Here is an 11562-nt window from a genome sequence, read left to right on the forward strand (position 1 = left end):
AAGAATTACATTAAAATTATGCCAAGTAGCACTCCGCATCAAAAATTCTGTTTTTATCATTTACCTACTCGAGGACGAGCAGGAATTAAGCTTGGGGATGCTTGATACGTCTCCAATGTATCTATAATTTTTGATTGCTCCATGCTATATTATCTACTATTTTGGACATTATGGGGCTTTATTATCCACTTTTATATTATTTTTGGGACTAACCTATTAACCGGAGCCCCGGCCCAGAATTGCTGTTTTTTTTTGCCTATTTTAGGGTTACAAAGAAAAGGAATATCAAAAGGAGTCCAAACGGAATGAAACCTTCGGGAACGTGATTTTCTCACCGAACATGATCCAGGAGACTTGGACCCTACATCAAGAAACAAAGGAGGAGGCCACGAGGTAGGGGGCCGCGCCTACCCCCAGGCGCGCCCTCCACCCTCGTGGGCCCCCCGTTGCTCCACCGACGTACTCCTTCCTCCTATATATACCTACGTACCCCCAAATGATCAGATACGGAGCCTAAACCCTAATTTCACCGCCGTAACTTTCTGTATCCACGAGATCCCATCTTGGGGCCTATTCCGGAGCTCCGCCGGAGGGGCATCCATCACGGAGGGCTTCTACATCAACACCATAGCCCCTCCGATGAAGTGTGAGTAGTTTACCTCAGACCTTCGGGTCCATAGTTATTAGCTAGATGGCTTCTTCTCTCTTTTTGGATCACAATACAATGTTCTCCCCCTCTCTTGTGGAGATCTATTCGATGTAATCTTCTTTTTGCGGTGTGTTTGTTGAGACCGATGAATTGTGGGTTTATGATCAAGATTATCTATGAACAATATTTGAATCTTCTCTGAATTCTTTTATGTATGATTGGTTATCTTTGCAAGTCTCTTCGAATTATCAATTTGGTTTGGCCTACTAGATTGATCTTTCTTGCAACGGGGGAAGTGCTTAGCTTTGGGTTCAATCTTGCGGTGTCCTTTCCCAGTGACAGTAGGGGCAGCAAGGCACGTATTGTATTGTTGCCATCGAGGATAACAAGATGGAGTTTTTATCATATTGCATGAATTTATCCCTCTACATCATGTCATCTTGCTTAAGGCGTTACTCTGTTTTCATGAACTTAATACTCTAGATGCATGCTGGATAGCGGTCGATGAGTGGAGTAATAGTAGTAGATGTAGGCAGGAGTCGGTCTACTTATCTCGGACGTGATGCCTATATACATGATCATACCTAGATACTCTCATAACTATGCTCAATTCTGTCAATTGCTCAACAGTAATTCGTTCACCCACCATAAAATACTTATGCTCTTGAGAGAAGCCACTAGTGAAACCTATGGCCCACGGGTCTATCTTCATCATATTAATCTTCCAATACTTAGTTATTTCCTTTGCCTTTTCCTTTGCTTTTATTTTACTTTGCATCTTTATCACAAAAATACCAAAAATATTATCTTATCATATCTATCAGATCTCACTCTCGTAAGTGACCGTGAAGGAATTGACAACCCCTTATCGCGTTGGTTGCAAGGAGTTATTTGCTTTGTGCAGGTACGAGGGACTCGCGCGTAGCCTCCTACTGGATTGATACCTTGGTTCTCAAAAACTGAGGGAAATACTTACGCTACTTTGCTGCATCACCCTGTCCTCTTCAAGGAAAACCAACGCAGTGCTCAAGAGGTAGCAAGGGGCGCCGCCCAGGGGGTAGGGCGCACCCTCCACCCTCGTGGCCAGGTGCTTGCTCCTCCTCCTGTGTTCTCAGTGCCAGATATTCTCAAATATTCCAGAAAAATCCTTTTTAAATTTCAGGGCATTTGGAGAACTTTTATTTTTGGGGTATTTTTATATTGCACGGATAAATCAGATAACAGATGGAAAATACTTATTTTTATTTTATTGAATATAAAAAACAGAAAGTAAAAGGAGGGTACAGAGAGTTGTGCCTTCTTGTTTCATCCATCTCACGCTCATCAAAAGGAATCCACTAACAAGGTTGATCAAGTCTTGTTAACGAACTCATTCCGAATAACATGGAACTGGAGAAATTTCGAATAACACTATGTTACCTCAACGGGGATATGCACATCCCCAATAATAAGAATATCATATTTATTTTTGACAGTAGGTAGAGGAAATTCAAAACCTCCAATAATAATCGATGGGATTTTCCAATAGAGTTGATACTATGAACTTGAGGTTGTTTCCTCGAAAAGTGTACCGTATGCTCATTACAATTAACATGAAAAGTGACATTGCCTTTGTTGCAATCAATAACAGCCCCTGCAATATTCAAAAAGGGTCTTCCAAGAATAATAGACATACTATCGTCCTCGGTAATATCAAGAATATCAAAGTCCGTTAAAATAGTAACATTTGCAACCAGAACAGGCACATCCTCACAAATATTGACAAGTATAGAAGTTGATTTATCAGCCATTTGCAAAGATATTTCAGTAGGTGTCAACTTATTCAAATCAAGTCTACGATATAAAGAGAGAGGCATAACACTAACACCGGCTCCAAGATCACATAAAGGAGTTTTAACATAGTTCCTTTTGATGGAGCATGGTATAGTGGGTACTCCTGGATCTCCAAGTTTCTTTGGTATTCCACCTTTAAAAGTATAATTAGCAAGCATGGTGGAAATTTTAGCTTCCGGTATCTTTCTTTTATTTGTAACAATATCTTTCATGTACTTAGCATAAGGATTCATTTTAAGCATATCAGTTAATCGCATATGCAAAAAGATAGGTCTAATCATTTCAGCAAAGCGCTCAAAATGCTCATCGTCCCTTTTCTTGGATGGTTTGGGAGGAAAAGGCATGGGTTTCTGAACCCAAGGCTCTCTTTCCTTTCCATGTTTCTTAGCAACAAAGTCTTTCTTATCATAACGTTGATTCTTCGATTGTGGGTTATCAAGATCAACAACAGGTTCAATTTCTATATCATTATCATTACTAGGTTGAGCATCATCATGAACATTATCATTAACATTATCACTAGTTTCAGGTTCATTACCAGATTGTATTTCAGCATCAGAAATAGAAATATCATTTGGATTCTTAGGTGTTTCAGCAATAGGTTCACTAGAAGCATGCAAAGTCCTATCATTTTTTTTCTTCCTTTTAGAAGGACTAGGTGCATCTATATTATTTCTCTGAGAATCTTGCTCAATTCTCTTAGGGTGGCCTTCAGGATACAAAGGTTCCTGAGTCATTCTACCAGTTCTAGTAGCCACTCTAACAAGAAAATCATTATTCTTACTATTCAATTCATTGAGCAAATCATTTTGAGCTTTAAGTACTTGTTCTACTTGAGTGGTAACCATAGAAGCATGTGTACTAATAAGTTTAAGTTCACCTTTGACATTAGCCATATAATCACCCAAGTGTTCAAGCATATCAGCACTGCGTTTTAATTCTCTACCAAAATAAGCATTGAAGTCTTCTTGCTTAACCATAAATTTATCAAACTCATCTAAGAATGGGCTAGCAAACTTAGTAAATGGGATTTCAGCTTTATCATATCTATAGAGAGAATTTACCTTTACTACCTGTGTCGGGTTATCAAGACCATGTATTTCTTCAATATGAGATGGATTAAAATTATGCATTTCTTTGACAGGCGGTAAATTAAGACCGTGCATTTCTTCAATAGGAGGTAAATTCTTAACATCTTCAGCTTTAATACCCTTTTCTTTTATGGATTTCTTTGCCTCTTGCATATCCTCAGGGCTGAGAAGTAGAACACCTCTCTTCTTCGGAGTTGGTTTAGGAATAGGCTCAGGAGCTGGCTCAGGAAGTGTCCAATTATTTTCATTTTTCAACATATTATTCAATAGAATTTTAGCTTCATCCGGTGTTCTTTCCCTGAAAACAGAACCATCACAACTATCCAGGTAATCTCTGGAAGCATCGGTTAGTCCATTATAAAAGATATCAAGTATTTCATTTTTCTTAAGAGGATGATCAGGCAAAGCATTAAGTAATTGGAGAAGCCTCCCCCAAGCTTGTGGGAGACTCTCTTCTTCAATTTGCACAAAATTATATATATCCCTCAAAGCAGCTTGTTTCTTATGAGCAGGGAAATATTTAGCAGAGAAGTAATAAACCATATCCTGGGGACTACGCACACAACCAGTATCAAGAGAATTAAACCATATCTTAGCATCACCCTTTAATGTGAACGGAAATATTTTAAGGATATAAAAGTAACGAGATTTCTCATCATTAGTGAACAGGGTGGCTATATCATTTAATTTAGTAAGATGTGCCACAACAGTTTCAGATTCATAGCCATGAAAAGGATTAGATTCAACCAAAGTAATTATATCAGGATCAATAGAGAATTCATAATCCTTATCAGTAACATAGATAGGTGAAGTAGCAAAAGCAGGGTCGGGTTTCATTCTAGCATTAAGAGATTGCTGCTTCCATTTAGCTAATAACCTCTTTAGATCGTATCTATCATTGCAAGCTAAAATAGCTAGAGCAGCTTCTTTTTCCAAAACATAACCCTCAGGAATAACAGGTGATTTATATTTATTAGGGGGAGAGTCTTCATCATCACTTTCGTCAATATTACCAGTTTCAATAATTTCATTCTCTCTAACCCTAGCAAGTTGTTCATCAAGAAATTCACCAAGTGGCACAGTAGTATCAAGCATAGAAGTAGTTTCATCATAAGTATCCTGCATAGCAGAAGTGGCATCACCAATAACATGCGACATATCAGAATGAATAGCAGAAGCAGGTTTAGGTGTCGCAAGCTTACTCAAAACAGAAGGTGAATCAAGTGCAGAGCTAGATGGCAGTTCCTTACCTCCCCTCGTAGTTGAGGGATAAATCTTGGTTTTTGGATCTCTCAAGTTCTTCATAATGATAAGTAGATATAAATCCCAAGTGACTCAAAGAATAGAGCTATGCTCCCCGGCAACGGCGCCAGAAAATGGTCTTGATAACCCACAAGTATGGGGGATCGCAACAGTTTTCAAGGGTAGAGTATTCAAACCAAATTTATTGATTCGACACAAGGGGAGCCAAAGAATATTCTCAAGTATTAGCAGCTGAGTTGTCAATTCAACCACACTTGGAAACTTAATATCTGCAGCAAAGTGTTTAGTAGCAAAGTAATATGATAGTAGTGGTAACGGTAGCAAAAGGTAACGATAGCAAAAGTAATATTTTTGGTGTTTTGTAGTGATTGTAACAATAGCAACGGAAAAGTAAATAAGCGAAGAACAATATATGGAAAGCTCGTAGGCAATGGATCGGTGATAGAGAATTATGCCGGATGTGGTTCATCATGTAACAGTCATAACCTAGGGTGACACAGAACTAGCTCCAATTCATCAATGCAATGTAGGCATGTATTCCGAATATAGCCATACGTGCTTATGGAAAAGAACTTGCATGACATATTTTGTCCTACCCTCCCGTGGCAGCGGGGTCCTAATGGAAACTAAGGGATATTAAGGCCTCCTTTTAATAGATTACTGGACCAAAGAATTAACACATAGTGAATACATGAACTCCTCAAACTACGGTCATCACCGGGAGTGGTCCCGATTATTGTCACTTCGGGGCTGCCGGATCATAACACATAGTAGGTGACTATAGACTTGCAAGATAGGATCAAGAACTCTCATATATTGATGAAAACATAATAGGTTCAGATCTGAAATCATGGCACTCGGGCCCTAGTGACAAGCATTAAGCATAGCAAAGTCATAGCAACATCAATCTCAGAACATAGTGGATACTAGGGATCAAACCCTAACAAAACTAACTCGACTACATGATAAATCTCATCCAACCCATCACCATCCAGCAAGACTACGATGGAATTACTCACGCACGACGGTGAGCATCATGAAATTGGTGATGGAGTAAGGTTGATGAGGATGATGGTGACGGATTCCCCTCTCCGGAGCCTCGAACGGACTCTAGATCAGGCCTCCCGAGAGGTTTTAGGGCTTGGCGGTGGCTCCGTATCGTAAAACGCAATGAATCCTTCTCTCTGATTTTTTTTCTTCCCGAAAGCAAATATATAGAGTTGGAGTTGAGGTCGGAGGAGCTCCAGGGGGCCCCCTGGTCTTCACCTTTTGCAAGGATTTTTTATTATTTCCAAAAAGATGTTCTGTGAAGTTTCAGGTCATTCCGAGAACTTTTATTTCTGCACATAAATAACACCATAGTAATTCTGCTGAAAACAGCGTCAGTCCGGGTTAGTTCCATTCAAATCATGCAAGTTAGAGTCCAAAGGGCAAAAGTGTTTGAAAAAGTAGATACGACGGAGACGTATCACATACCCAGCGATCCCCGTACTCAAACAGGTTTGAGCTCCCTCGATGGTGTGGCACACCTCGCATTTGGGCACACTTATCCCTAGACTTATTGTGTTCGGCTAGCCATTGGGGAGAGCACCACTCATCCACCAACGCCTCCCAACAGTCCATCATATCCGCACACCATCTCAGGCGCACCTAAGTTTGGCAAAGAGAAATTTCAGCGCTACACCTACGAATGAAATCAAGGAAACTAAGTACAAGGCATTAAGAATAGGTAATTACCTTCATGTACTTCTCCTTACTCAGATACTTGCCGCGGCACTTCTTCTTGGCCCTCCTACTGTTAGTCGAGGCATAGTAGTCTCGAACAGCCTGCACCCTAGCCTCATGTCGTAAGTTCTGAAGTAGGTGCTTGCACTCGGCTTCAAGAATCCTAGACGCCTCCGCCTTGTGTTCCCAGAACACCTGTAGAAGGTCTGCAATCGAACAAGACAACACCGATTAGTAAAATCACTAGGTAATGTTGATTTTGAAGGAAATATGCCCTAGAGGCAATAATAAAGTTGTTATTTATTTCCTTATATCATGATAAATGTTTATTATTCATGCTAGAATTGTACTAACCGGAAACTTAGTACATGTGTGAATACATAGAACAACACAGTGTCACTAGTTTGCCTCTACTTGACTAGCTCGTTGAATCAATGATGGTTATGTTTCCTAACCATAGACATGAGTTGTCATTTGATTAACAGGATCACATCATTAGAGAATGATGTGATTGACTTGACCCATCCGTTAGCATAGCATGATGATCGTTTAGTTTGTTGCTATTGCTTTCTTCATAACTATACATGTTCCAATGACTATGAGATCATGCAACTCCCGAATACCGGAGGAACACTTTGTGTGCTACCAAACGTCACAACGTAAGTTGGGGATTATAAAGGTGCTCTGCAGATGTCTCCGATGGTGTTTGTTGAGTTGGCATGGATCAAGATTAGGATTTGTCACTCCAATTGTCGGAGAGGTATCTCTGGGCCCTCTCGGTAATGTACATCACTATAAGCCTTGCAAGCAATGTAGCTAATGAGTTAGTTACGGGATGTAGCATTACAGAACGAGGAAAGAGACTTGCCGGTAATGAGATTGAACTAGGTATTAGGATACCGATGATCGAATCTCGGGCAAGTAACATACCGATGACAAAGGGAACAACATATACCATTATGCGGTTTGACCGATAAAGATCTTCGTAGAATATGTAGGAGCCAATATGAGCATCCATGTTCCGCTATTGGTTATTGACCAGAGACATGTCTCGGTCATGTCTACATAGTTCTCGAACCCATAGGGTCCGCGCTTAACGTTCGGTGACAGTCGGTATTACGAGTTTATGTGTTTTGATGTACCGAAGGTAGTTCGGAGTCCTGGATTTGATCACAGACATGACGAGGAGTCTCGAAATGGTCGAGACGTAAAGATCGACATATTGGAAGCCTATGTTTGGACATCGGAATGGTTCCGGATGAAATCAGGAGTATACCGGAGCACCGGGAGGTTACCGGAACCCCCCGAGGGGTGTATGGGCCTTATTGGGCCTTAGTGGAAGAGAGGGAGAAGAAGCAAAGGAAGGGGCACCCCCAAGCCCAATCTGAATTGGGAGGGGGCCGGGCCCCCTTTCCTTCCTTCTTCCTCCTCCTTCCTTCTCTCCTAAAACCAAACAAGGGAAGGGGTGAATCCTACTCCCGGTGGGAGTAGGACTCCCTTGGGCGCGCCTAGAGAGGCCGGCCCCTCCCCCTCCTCCACTCCTTTATATACGGGGAGGAAGGCACCCCATGGACACACAAGTTGATCACTGATCTTTTACCGTGTGCGGTGCCCCGCTCCACCATAATCCACCTCGGTAATATCATAGCGGTGCTTAGGCAAAGCCCTGTTTCGGTAGCAACATCATCACCGTCATCACACCGTCATGTTGACGAAGCTCTCCCTCGAAGCTCTACTAGATCGTGAGTTCGCGGGACGTTACCGAGCCGAATGTGTGCAGATTGCGGAGGTGCCGTACCTTCGGTGCTGGATCGGCCGATCGTGAAGACGTACGACTACATCAACCACGTTGTCATAATGCTTCCGCTTACGGTCTACGAGTGTACGTAGATGATACTCTCCCCTCTCGTTGCTATGCATCACCATGATCTTGCGTGTGTATAGGATTTTTTTTGAAATTACTGCGTTCCCCAACAGTGGCATCCGAGCTAGGTTTATGCGTAGATGTTATATGCACGAGTAGAACACAAAGGAGTTGTGGGCGTGGGTATATACTTATTGCTTGCCGTCACTAGTTGATTCTTGATTCAGCGACATTGTTGGATGAAGCGGCCCAGATCGACATTACGCGTATGCTTACGCGAGACTAGTTCTGCCGACGTGCTTCACACACAGGTGGCTAGTAGGTGTCTGTTTCTCCAGCTTTAGTTGAATCGGATTCAACGAACATGGTTCTTTCTGAAGATCAAAAAGCAATCACTATACCACGTTCTGGTTTTGATGCGTAGGTAAGAACGGTTCTTGCTCAGCCCATAGCAGCCATGTAAAACTTGCGACAACAAACTAGAGGACGTCTAACTTGTTTTTGCAGGGCATGTTGTGATGTGATATGGTCAAGACATGATGCTAAATTTTATTGTATGAGATGATCATGTTTTGTAACATAGTTATCGGCAACTGGCAGGAGCCATATAGTTGTCGCTTTATTGTATGAAATGCAATGGCCATGTAATTGCTTTACTTTATCACTAAGCGGTAGCGATAGTCGTAGAAGCAATAGTTGGCGAGACGACAATGATGCTTCGATGGAGATCAAGGTGTCAAGCCGGTGATGATGGTGATCATGACGGTGCTTTGGAGATGGAGATCAAAGTCACAAGATGATGATGGCCATATCATATCACTTACATTGATTGCATGTGATGTTTATCCTTTACGCATCTTATTTTTCTTAGTTCGGCGGTAGCATTATAAGATGATCTCTCACTAAATTTCAAGGTATAAGTGTTCTCCCTGAGTATGCACCATTGCTACAATTCGTCGTGCCGAGACACCACGTGATGATCGGGTGTGATAAGCTCTACATTCACATACAACGGGTGCAAGCCAGTTTTGCACATGCGGAATACTCGGGTTAAACTTGACGAGCCTAGCATATGCAGATATGGCCTCGGAACACTAGAGACCGAAAGGTCGAGCGTGAATCATATAGTAGATATGATCAACATAGTGATGTTCACCATTGAAAACTACTCCATCTCACGTGATGATCGGACATGGTTTAGTTGATATGGATCACGTGATCACTTAGATGATTAGAGAGATGTCTATCTAAGTGGGAGTTCTTAAGTAATTTGATTAATTGAACTTTAATTTATCATGAACTTAGTACTTGATAGTATTTTGCATGTCTATGTTGTTCTAGATAGATGGCCCGTGCTGTTGTTCCGTTGAATTTTAATGCGTTCCTAGAGAAAGCTAAGTTGAAAGATGATGGTAGCAACTACACGGACTGGGTCCGTAACTTGAAGATTATTCTCATTGCTGCACAGAAGAATTACGCCCTGGAAGCACCACTAGGTGACAAACCCGCTGCAGGAATAACGCCAGATGTTATGAACACCTGGCAGAGCAAAGCTGATGACTACTCAATAGTTCAGTGTGCCATCCTTTACGGCTTAGAACCGGGACTTCAACAACGTTTTGAACGTCATGGAGCATATGAGATGTTTCAGGAGTTGAAGTTAATATTTCAAGAAAATGCCCAGATTGAGAGATATGAAGTCTCCAATAAGTTCTACAGCTACAAGATGGAGGAGAATAGTTCTGTCAGTGAACATATACTCAGAATGTTTGGGTACCACAACCACTTGACTCAACTAGGAGTTAGTCTTACTATTGATAGTGTCATTGATAGAGTTTTTCAATCACTGCCACCAAGCTACAAGAGCTTCGTGATGAACTATAATATGCAAGGGATGGATAAGACGATTCCCAAGCTCTTTGCAATGCTAAAGGATGTGGAGGTAGAAATCAAGAAGGAGCATCAAGTGTTGATGGTCAACAAGACCACCAGTTTCAATAAAAAGGGTAAAGGGAAGAAGGGGAACTTCAAGAAAAACAACAAGCCAGTTGCTGCTCAAGTGAATAAACCCATGTCTGGACCTAAGCCTGAGACTGAGTGCTTCTACTGCAAAGGAACTGGTCACTGGAAGCGGAACTTCCCCAAGTATTTGGCGGAGAAGAAGGATGGCAAAGTGAAAGGTATATTTGATATACATGTTATTCATGTGTACCTTACTAATGCTCGTAGTAGTGCCTGGGTATTTGATACTGGTTCAGTTGCTAACATTTGCAACTCGAAACAGGGGCTACGGATTAAGTGAAGATTGGCTTAGGACGAGGTGACGATGCGCGTGGTAAATGGTTCCAAAGTCGATGTGATCGCCGTCGGCACGCTGCCTCTACATCTACCTTCGGGATTAGTATTATACCTAAATAATTGTTATTTGGTGCCAGCGTTGAGCATGAACATTATATCTGGATCTTGTTTGATGCGAGACGGTTATTCATTTAAATCAGATAATAATGGTTGTTCTATTTATATGAGTAATATCTTTTATTGTCATGCACCCTTGATGAGTGGTCTATTTTTACTAAATCTTGATAGTAGTGATACACATGTTCATAGTATTCAAGCCAAAAGATGCAGAGTTGATAATGATAGTGCAATTTATTTGTGGCACTGCCGTTTAGGTCATATTTGTGTAAAGCGCATGAAGAAACTCCATTCCGATGGACTTCTGGAATCACTTGATTATGAATCACTTGGTACTTGCGAACCATGCCTCATGGGCAAGATGACTAAAACTCCGTTCTTCGGAACAATGGAGCAAGCAACAGAGTTATTGGAAATCATACATACTCATGTATGTGGTCCAATGAACATTTAAGCTCGCGGCGGATATCGTTATTTTCTCACCTTCACATATGATTTGAGCAGATATGGGTATATCTACTTAATGAAAAGTTCAAAGAATTTCAGAGTGAAGTGGAAAATCATCGTAACAAGAAAATCAAGTTTCTACGATCTGATTGTGGAGGCGAATATTTGAGTTATGAGTTTGGACTTCATTTGAAACAATGCGGAATAGTTTCCCAACTCATGCCACCTGGAACACCACAGTGTAATGGTGTGTCTGAACATCGTAATCGCACTTT

This window comes from Triticum urartu, chromosome 7A, assembly GCF_056163025.1.
Source record: "Triticum urartu cultivar PI428250 chromosome 7A, HENAU_Tu73, whole genome shotgun sequence".
In the NCBI taxonomy this organism is placed as follows: domain Eukaryota; kingdom Viridiplantae; phylum Streptophyta; class Magnoliopsida; order Poales; family Poaceae; genus Triticum; species Triticum urartu.